The sequence below is a fragment of the Coffea arabica genome, chromosome 3e (genome assembly GCF_036785885.1).
Source record: "Coffea arabica cultivar ET-39 chromosome 3e, Coffea Arabica ET-39 HiFi, whole genome shotgun sequence".
NCBI classification, from domain to species: domain Eukaryota; kingdom Viridiplantae; phylum Streptophyta; class Magnoliopsida; order Gentianales; family Rubiaceae; genus Coffea; species Coffea arabica.
Window position 1 is genome coordinate 16,075,516 of NC_092315.1, and position 9,069 is coordinate 16,084,584.

Genomic DNA, 9,069 nt, shown 5'->3' on the forward strand with positions numbered 1-9,069 from the left:
TACTTGATGATTGTATAAAGATTATTTGAGGTTGAGTTGTAAGATGAACTTTAGTACAACATTCTTCTATGTAGGTCAAGAATATGGCGAGACTGAGAAAGTAGTGGCAAAGAATTTGGAATATTTTTAAAAGACAAGTCCCTACTATCATCATCTAATGGGGAGCAACTAATGAAAGTGGAGGTGAACCACATAACAAGTGATGAAAAAGTGGTGCAACCCAAATATCTACTACTGATCACAAGGGATGGATAGAATAAGAGTAAAATGCAGTTCTAGTATATACACTTTGACCCTTAAACGATTTTGGTGCTCAAGTTTTGGATGAAAGCAAATTTGATATCCAATGTTACAATATTTAAACAAATTGGTATCCTCGACGGATGTTTTCAGAATATAAACATGAAATCCTTTTTTTTTTTACTATTTCAGTGTAAGGCACGTGACAACATACAATTTTTCAATAGTAATTTGAAAAAAAAAATCCATCAAGGGGTACTAGATGTGTTTAAGTATTATAACGTTAGGATACCAAATTCACTTTTGTCAAAACTTCGAGTACCATAATCATTCAAGGGTCAAAATTTAGGTTCTAAAACTGCATTTTACTCCTAGAAATAATGTAATCAAATAAATGTGGTAAAAAAGAGATAGACTTTGTCAATGTTTCCAATGGTGTGTCAAATCATCTGAAGAAATATTTAAATTGAATATGAATCTTAATCAATTATACTATCGAACATCATAAACTGTGGGTATTCCCCATACATGTTGGTGGACAACATGATGAGGAAATATCTGCATTGATAACCCTAGTCAAAGCCTTGATATGATTAAATTTGAATGAAAATTCTAAGGATTGGTATAGTGGTTTGTACCAATGCATTGGTAAAGTGGTGTAAAAAGGTACGGATGAGAAGGGGACGAGACACGTTAGCACAAGCAAAATTGAAGGTTGTTTTTGGTCTGGCAAAGGCAACCGAAATTGAAAGTGATAGTGGGTTCCACACTGAAAAGACAAGATAGTTTGTCAGTGGAGGGGAACCCTTGCGAAGGATCGGAAGAAAACTTATTTCGTCAGTTATTTCGCCAATCCAAGAAACAACGTGACGTGAAAATTGGCTAGCATCATACGAGGTACAAAGCATTATCGGGCAAAAGAATTAATGAGGGACATTAATCTGTACAATTACTTTTACCAACCAATGTAGGTGGAAATTAATGGTTAAGGTAATAAATCAAGATGGATGAATCCGTATGAAATAATTATAAAAAGAGCAAACGACTGAGCAAAAGTCTTTGTGGATAGTGGAGAGACCGCATCCGGGAGGAAAAAGGCGCAAGTAGATAGAGATGAAGGGATAGCTGGTACGTGGATAAGGTAATATGTTCTGTAACAAAGATTAATTAGTAGATATAGTTTTGAAATATTCTTTTTGTGATTGAGGAAAAAATTGAAATGTGGAATAAATTTGCTTATGCATTATTGTTTGTAGCTGGTTTAGATCGAAAGAAAGAACAGTTTGATTGTAGGCAGGAAAAAATCAAAATATGTAAAAGAATAAGCTTTCAGATTATACTTTGTAGTTTTTTTGAAGATAGAAATAAAAAGTTGTTTGAATATATGTTGTACTTTTGTATATGAATGGGAACTCTTTTCATGAATCAAGAATCATAAAGTAGGATGTAATTAGTTTAGTATATGACATAAAATGGGTAAGAGCAATTTAAAATATTTGTTACCATTGTTTTCTAATTTATGAACAATAGAGTGGTAGAATTGCGAATATAGAAGAAATAACAAATATTGTTTTAGCTTCATTGTGTAGTTGTAGAAAGTAGAAAAAAAGAAACCGCTTCTTTGAGGCAAAATATTGTATAAGGTAAAGATTAGATGAATTGAATCGATTTGAGCACGATTATTTAATCAATGTTTGTATAGGTTGGATAAGAAAATGCTAAATGCAATTGAAATATTTAATAAAATTAGGCACAAATGTACTGATTTATGTGAAAAACCTTATGGAATATTGTAGTTGGATCGCTCGAACCGATTATGGACCGACTAATTTCGGGTTAAGTGAAATGTTGGGATCATTAATGAATTTCCGCTAGAATACAAATTTTGAAGATTAAATATAATTTTGTACCTAGTAGTTGAAGAATTAGAATAAAATTGTAAGTAAAGTTTGTCGTTATATTAGTTGAACCGAAAATTATTGACCGATGTTGCTTGGTTCAATTGACAATTGAGTACCGCCCTGATTTGTAGGCAAAAATAATATGGCACTATAAAAAATGTTATCGTAACAGGAGAGGCAATTAGTGCATGTTAATTGAGTGAACAATAGACATAATGAAGAAAATGCAAAGTTAGATACATAACTGAAAGAAGTTAGAAAAAATAAATAAATTGACATAAGAGTAGATAATTTAAACATTTTGGAAGAAATTCCGGGCTAGATAATATAAAATTAGGTAGTCGTAGTACAATTACGTGGACTATAAAAAATAAATAATATATGTATATACAAAATTAGATTAATTTAATTACATAAATGACATAAGAGCAGAAAATTTCAACCTAGATAATACAAAATTAGATAGTCATAGTAAAATTTGGATAAATTAACTATTGATAATTATATTGTGTTGATTGACAATCACGGAGAGAAAGGAAAAAATGAATAATAATTTTGATCGAAGAGGACGAGGATTGTGAGTCATTTAGCTCAAGCGAAAAAAAGTCTATTTCCTCAGAAAAGATAGAAAAAGATTATCCCGTTGATGATATGGATGAAGAAGTGATGAATATAGTATATGACAGCGAGGAAAATGCATATGAGTTCTACAATTTGTATGGCAATCTCACTGGTTTTGGCATTAAGAAGGTATATGTTAAAATTAACCAAGATGGAACTACACGGTATAGAAAATTCACATGTTCTAGGGAAGGAAAAAGGCACGCGAGATATTACAATCTAATATAGAGGATTAGGTAGCCCAGGCCAAAGACAAGGACCGAATGTCTTGCATGTCTACGCATCAAACATGACAAAGCCTCTGAAATATATGTGGTGACGTATCTCATGAAAGAACACAATCACAAAATGGCTTCCAAGTCAAGCATTCCATATCTATGGTCTCATCGACACGTATTAGATGCTAATTATGCTCAAGTACGAATAATGAAAATGGCAGAGGTGAAAACAAGTCAAGTTATGAAATTTTTTGCAATGCAGTGTGATGGATATAGTAATATTAAATTTGTATTAAAAGACCTGTATAACCGTGTTGATGAAGAAAGGAGAGTGTTGATTGAGGCTAGGGATGCAAAAAATGCAATTGCATATTTCAATGGGAGGAAGCCCAGCGACAAATCATTCTTCTTGAATATGATGTGGACAAAGAATCAAGGTTGAAATCCCTTTTTTGGGTAGATTATGAGTCCCAATTGGATTATAAATGTTTTGGTGATGTTCTAATATTTGATTCAACTTACAATGTCAACGAGTACCATAAGCCGCTTGTTGTATTTTTGGAGTGAACAATCATTATAATACTATTGTATTCGGTACAACCTTGGTATCGGGTGAGAGTGTTGAAGAATATGAGTGGCTCATTCACACATTAAGCAAAGTTACGAGAGAACGAAAGCCAAAGGTCGTGATAACAGATAGAGACAAAGCAATGAGGAAGGCAATAAATAATGTGTTCCCAAATGACTGACATAGATTATGCACTTGGCATTTGATGAAAAACGCAGACACTAAAGCCAAATCAAATGTATTCAAGTCAATGTTCGACAGGATGATGAAAAAGATGTACCCTATTTGTGACTTGGAGGAAGAATGGTTTGCCGTTGTGGGTAAATATGGATTCCGCAAAAACAAATAAGTGAAAAAGATTTTCGAAATGAGGTTGTTATAGACCGAATCATTGCTTCGTAATAATTTTTTTGTTGGAATGAGAAGCACTCAAAGGTGCGAACAAATGAATGCTTTTCTTAAACAATATTTGAAGAAGAACACGCAATTTTATGAGTCAGACATAATCCATGAGTTGCCTCTTACTTACTTGAGGCACACGGGGGCCAAGGTAGTTCATGAAACAGAAGATATAACAGTGATTTTGGCAACTGAATTACAATCGTTGGAGAAGCATACATCCGAAGTGTATACTCGAAATGTTTTTTTTCAGTTAAAGAAGCACCGTAATAGACAAGGTCTATATGATTGTTATGAATTTAAGAAAACTTGGAATGGCTGCATATTTTTTCTCAACAAGTATGCCAATGACAGAACATGGACCGTAGAGTTCAATCGGAGGATCCAATCATTAAAGTATTCATGCAAGAAAATGGAATGGAAAGGGTTACCATGCGCACACATGTTCCGTGTAATGCTAATGAAAAATATGCAATCAATATCAAAATTCTACATTTTGAAAAGATGGACATGTAAGGTCAGGGAGGAGGCGAAAAATGAAATTCTTGAAAGGAGGCAAAAGATATATGCTGAATTGGTTCAAACTGCAAGATTTGAAACTTTGACGTCAATTTGCAGGGAAATGTATTTTTTTGCATCCCATATGGATGATGGAGTTGCCAGTGTACGAGATATTGTTACAAGAGAAACTAATAATTGGAGAAGAGCTTGGATGGAGCGTGGATTTGATTATGGCACTAATGGAACGTTAGTCATAGATCCAAATGAATCATGCTTAAACCAATATTGTATGAAGAACCCCGAGAGAACAAGAGTTAAAGGTAATCGAGTTCATACCAGTAAAAGCAAAACTGCTAAGTGTGAAAACTATGAGTTAGTTATCGTAAATAATAAGTTAGATTATACATTTGCAATAATTGAAAATCATAAAATGGATTATCATTGCATTAGTTATACTATCATTAATTTTAAGCCCCAATCACAGGTTGCGTGATGGCCACAACAAAAGGACATGTTCTCGTAACTTGCCTAGTTATAATGCATGAGGTATTTTTGGAAGCCAAGCGATTCATTGTAACAACCCAAGATCAAGAACTGTGGGTCACTCAAGATTCTAGTTTGATGTATCCTCATTTGGTGATTTTCAAGAAGTTCAATATCCATTCCTGAATCGCTCGGGAATGTTAAATAGAGTTGGTAGATATGGGAACACTAGTCAAAACACTGATCATAGCCAATCTCACACGATCCAGGGTCCCTGGAGTGAATGGAATGAAACAGGATCATACACAATTGCAGGCATTAATGAAACATGCTTAGTGGACCAAAATAGCTATTCAGCTTCTTTTTGGAAAAGTTAATCGTTGGACTGTATTGTGATAGGAAGCATTAGATCTTTCTTGGTGGGCCTAATGACTAGCCCACGTGGTTTTATTGTCTACTCCCGCCTGTTTTATTTTTATTGTCTACTTTTTACATGTCACTCTATATTTACAATTTTGAATATCAAATTCAAAATTTTCGTGAAATGAAATTTGCACACGTGTTTGAAAAATCAAAAGACATCAATTCATTTTTGTAACCTAATAAAAGGCCATCAAAAGCCTTTCAAGTGGCCATTTCGATGGCTGACATTGGAAATAGCATGCCTTCAACTTCATCTCAATTGCGCCATGGCTATGGAGTTGAATGGCCCCAACGATTGTGTTTGTGTGAAAGGGTTTGTGACATCAAGATTGTCAAGAAGTCAGAGAAAAATCTAGAAAAATATTACTGTGTGGGCCGAAAGGAATTGGTAAACTATTTATTCAACTTGGGTTGCTTGATTTGTAGTATGTGATTAACTCTAACCCATGCATATCATTAACTTGTTTTTTTTATTTTGTTAGCAAAATGTCCCAGATTTAGAGGGTGGTGCGATGTCTATGCAACAACCATTAGAAAACTCAAATAGGCAATCCATCTCAGGAAATGAAGGCGAGAATTCGACGACTAACCCCATGTCCCCTAAGAACACCTTTAGCCACCGAGATACAAAGATAAACATCGAGCGTGTGAGCATGGATGTTACTCGATAGTAGGCGGACATGGCGAATATAACGGATGCTATGTGATCTGCTATGTGGAAGATCAAAGCAGGAGTTGTTTTGTCATTGAAGATTGCATTCGTTCTTCTATTAAAGCTATAAAACTTTTCTATTTATTTATCTATTAAAGCAGTAGAACTATCCAATTTATTTTCCATTTGTTGTTCTATTTATTTAGCGTGTCAGTATGCCGATGGGTGGAAAGTTATTATGGGATAATTCCAATTTTATTTTGTTGCCTTCATCTCAATTTGCATCTTCCTAGTGTTGTGTTTTAGTGGGGGTTGAAGACAATGGTGCAGCTTTACTTCTGAGTTTATCACGTTCTCTTGTCCGAGAATTATCCACGTGACATCATATGGATGAAATTGTTTTCTGGCCACAAATTCTAGACAAAGGGGGACCACTAGTTTGAGGAGGCCACGGAAATAATAAATCGGTTTAGTGGATATTCTTCAAACACAATTGTAGACTTTTTATATCTCCCATTATGGGTTGAGCTCTTTTTAAAATGATAACTTAAATGGCTAAGTTTTTTAGTAGTAATGGTATTTGGCTGATTTTATAGTTACGGGTTCAGCTCTCTTTAAAATGTTAACTTAAATGGTTAAACTTTTTAATAGTAATTGTATTTGGCTGATTTTATAGTTACAAAATCACCAAAAACAACTTCAAATGATGAAGAATAGTTTTCACCAGGAATATGTTGCACACCAAGGAGTAAGAAGGTTTGTAAAGCTTCTCAAATGGAAAGTTTTTGTTTAACTTTAAAATTTTTTTTGTTTAACTTCAAGCTTTTTTTTAATTCTTGAAGTTGTTGTTTAATGAACAATTTTTTAAAAAATTTTAATGAACATAATTTTTTAGTTAACAGATTTTTTTTAAATTCTTGAAGTTGTTTAAGGAACATATTTCTTTTAATTGTCCAAGTTGTTGTTTAGTAAAAGGAATTTTGCTCTTGAAGTTGTTGTTTAATGAACAGGTAATTCTTTAAATTCTTGGAGTTTTTTATTTAATGAACATAATTTTTGTAAAACAGATTTTTATAAATGCTTGAAGTTGTTGTTTAATGAACACATTTTTTTTAATTCTTGAAGTTATTGTTTAATAAACATAATTTTTTAGTTAAACTTTCAAGGTTGTTGTTTAATAAACTAATTTCTTTAAATTGCCAAAGTTGTTGTTTAGTAATGTTGCCGAATGAGTGCTTATAAGTTGCGATGATTGCTTTCCAATAGAGAGATGCTTTTTAGTGTGTTTGGTTTCATGGCTTATATGTTTGGAGAAAGGCTATTGAAGGATGCTTCCTTCAATGGCCTCTGCAAATTTTTGATTATGAAGTCTAGTTTGGCTGCCATAGAAGAATAAATCGCATATCTTGGAACGTGTAGTAGTTAATTCCAATTAATAAGTATCCTTCAAAAAAAATTCCAATTAATAAGTCCAATTTTGACTTATCAAAGTGGCTCCTAAACAAGAATATATTGCTACCATGGAAGAATTTATAATTTTAGTTATAAGGATTTACTTTATGTTTTGAAGTTAAGAAATATTTTTTTCAAAATTTTGGGTTATGATATTTCAGAAATATGCCTACTATTGACGACTCAAAATAATGAACCAATTCTTGGCATTAAGGCGTAGGATATATAAACACTTGGGAAGGTCTTCAGCTATTTCTGCCAGACTGAATTTACAAAAAAATTTCCAACAAAAAAGCTACAAAAGAATGGGAAGACCTTCAGCTCGTCTAACTGTCACAAAACAATGGGAAGGTCTTCAGCTACTTCTGGCAGGCTGAAATTACAAAAAATATTTTCAACAAAAAATCTACAAAGGAATGGGAAGACCTTTAGCTCCTTCTAACTGTAATGGTATTCAAGCTCCTATTGTTTACAAAAAAAAAAAAAAAAATCAAACACGCTTGTTCATTGTTCATGGGTTTATGCCCCACGTATCAATTACCAACATGCCCATTACTTGTAGGCCACGTCCCATAAACTGGTTTCCATCATTGAAGAACAATTAACAACCACCTTCTTACACAACAACAGTAGCAGATAATGAAACTGGTGAGTATTAATGCATTCCTTGGTCTAAGAATGTTAGTGCATACATTGCTCAAACCGAGATTGTAATACCTGTAATCGCAAATTCATTTTCATGAACTTGAGCGTGTATATCCCCCAATCACATCTATAAATGAATCAAGCATGAAAATTTTTTGTACAATCAATCAATGAATTGTATTAATTTTTTTACAAACTGCAATGATATCTATGCAAGCACTACTATTATCATGGGCTCCCATGAAATATTACTCACAAGTTGGGCTACCGTGGGCATCAATGATGAAATCTGTGAAAATTCTGTAAACTTTCCTTCTGTCCATCCAACACACAAAAGCCATTTGAAGTCTGCCCCACTATGGCCAATTATTGTATTACCAAATGTTAGTACACAGAATGGGAAGTTTGCCAACAAACGATCTATTGAAATTACTCAAAATATTTACTAGTTTTTTCGCTATTGCCAACGGTAGGTTGTTCTCCAACTCATTTTTAGCTGGCAATAAGTCGAGGAGAAGCACAGTTCTAGACGTCAAATCATCTACGATTAATAGCCAATAGACCCTTTCCCAATGAAGGGGATGCATATCCTCTCACACTTGTCAATAGGCCCCCCAAATCGATCTCCCGTAAAAAATGTTCTATAGAGCACATCATTACACTTGTTGAAATCCAGTGCTACAACCTGCCCTTAAGCAATGTTCCAATTCATAAGTACGAGCTCAGCCTATCATTTCATTTCCCATTTCAAAGTATATTCAAAGACTAATCGCTAAATCAACTGGCAGATGCCACATGGGATAGCTTATCTCGACTATGTCTTTCCTTGCTCTTCGTGTTAGCATTGACACGTAACAAGAAATCACCTGACACGAATCAATTGTGACTTAGGCCAACCATTTCCACACATAAATCTGATTTGAAATTACATAAATAAAAAAATCAGCACATTAAGTTCATAATTGG

The 9,069-nt window shown here is 33.7% G+C and overlaps 1 long non-coding RNA gene across 1 annotated transcript; it reads left to right on the forward strand.

Annotated features, from left to right (window-relative positions):
- Window positions 1–5,581: 5,581 nt before the first annotated feature.
- On the forward strand, window positions 5,582–6,278 carry LOC140038669 (uncharacterized). Its single transcript, XR_011842242.1, has 2 exons — window positions 5,582–5,742; window positions 5,837–6,278. It is a non-coding gene; the product is annotated as an uncharacterized lncRNA (long non-coding RNA).
- Window positions 6,279–9,069: the final 2,791 nt, after the last annotated feature.